General features: G+C 35.6%; 1 long non-coding RNA gene across 1 annotated transcript in view; it reads right to left on the bottom strand.

The window, feature by feature from the left end:
• Positions 1–13: 13 nt before the first annotated feature.
• Positions 14–1,706, bottom strand: part of LOC107667846 (uncharacterized) — a 3,324-nt gene continuing 1,631 nt past the window's right edge. Inside the window, exons 2-3 of the long non-coding RNA XR_001631824.1 lie at positions 1,013–1,103; positions 14–220 (exon numbers count right to left, since the gene is read on the bottom strand). This is a non-coding gene — a long non-coding RNA (uncharacterized LOC107667846). The remainder of the gene's footprint in view (positions 221–1,012; positions 1,104–1,706) is intronic.

The raw sequence follows: 1,706 nt of genomic DNA, 5'->3' as shown, positions 1-1,706 counted from the left end.
TGTGTGTGTGTGTGCGTGTGTGTGTGTGTGTGTGTGTGTGTGTGATTTGTGTCTGGTCTAGTCTAGTTATTTTTCTATATATTGTATTGGGTCTGCAGGGTTGATTTAGAGGAATAGCACTAACACAAGCACAGTCTCTTCTCTGGTTCTTTCTTGATAAATTATTATTCACAGATGAAAAGAAAGAATGTATTTCTGTTGCTAAAAAGATAATGCTGACCTGAGGATGAGAAAAAGAAACAGAGAGACAGAAAAAAAACACAGTTATCCATATAAACACAAACAGCAAGTTACATAAACACAAAGAGCTTCAGTGAACAGATGGCTGCATTCATAGTGTATGGGATTGACAACTGCATTTACTATCAGATGCGACTGTTAAATAGCTTAGAAAAGCAGCTTGAATGGCGTCATATGAACAAATCACGGTTTTGAACAATTTTGTTTAGAAAGTCATGAAAGAATATCAAAGATAGTGCCTTTTTAAATGCCAGAAAGCACCACAATTAACATGATAAAAACAAGTTAATAAATGAGTCCAACTGAGGAGCAAGCTGATGTGTCAAATGTTAATTAACCAATAGTGGCTTTTAGACAGCAGAATTTGTGTTGCACTCAGACCACGAAACAAGCTCATATCTTCGCCTCGTCTTCATCTGTAAGTAACCAGAACCCCATATAACCAGTTCTCCAGTGCGGTTCTATATACATATTAACCACTCTCGCTCTCAAAATTTGGTTTTGAGTCCTGAAAATTTTGGTTATAGAATGCAGTTGTTAATAACAAAACTGTGAGAACGTAACCATATTTAGCACTCTAAAACAGGACTAACAGCCATATCCTGCTGCTGTGTAAACACAGCCATTGATGTTTTATCAATGTGTTAGTTCATGACTGAAACCTGAAGTACTTCAGTGTAACACACTGATGCATTCACCCACACAGACCCAGTATGTGAGGAAGTGCCCTTCTATTTACAGCATGTGTTTATGTTCATGTGTGTGTACTCACATCTCTACTCAGAGTGAGGGCTGTCCACCACTATGTGTGGCTTAGGGGAGGCTGTGACACTCTTTGACACGTATGTGTTTATGGATTTCTCCTGTGAAGGTAAACAGCAATGAACATACATGATTATTCAGAAGGTGATTTCGTACATATAATAAATTATCAAAGAAATTAATGATTTATTATATTGTATCTTTTCAGTATTAACTATAACCACAGATATAATCAGTGCTGGGTAGTAATTGATTACATGTAATCTGGATTACATAATCAGATTCCAAAAAATGAGTACTCGTAACTGGATTATATTACATTTTAAAATGCTCAGATTACAGTTACTTTTTTATGGATTGCATTATTACATATTATTCATAAAATGGCACAAAATTATTGATTTTCCTTAATTATTCTTTTTTTCTCTTTTAAAGTTCCCTTGTCAAAAATCTTACTGTGTGTCAAACCATTTAACTTTGACTATATTCACAATATAGAATAGCCACGAAAATGACATGTCAATAAATTAGCGATCCATGCTTCTAAATTCAGGGGTTCCCAATTCTGGTCCTGGAGAACCCAACACTGCCTGTTTTTGAGCAGTGCAAATTAGCATAAGGTTGCACATAAGCAGAATTGATGATAATCGTGTGTGTGTGTAATCTACTAACACAGCCGCAGAATGGATTAAGACATACCTTTT

This window comes from Sinocyclocheilus anshuiensis, unplaced genomic scaffold (assembly GCF_001515605.1).
Source record: "Sinocyclocheilus anshuiensis isolate Anshui unplaced genomic scaffold, SAMN03320099.WGS_v1.1 scaffold2669, whole genome shotgun sequence".
NCBI classification, from domain to species: Eukaryota; Metazoa; Chordata; class Actinopteri; order Cypriniformes; family Cyprinidae; genus Sinocyclocheilus; species Sinocyclocheilus anshuiensis.
The sequence above is the reverse complement of the archived record's forward strand: the minus strand, read 5'-3'. Positions and strand labels throughout refer to the sequence as shown.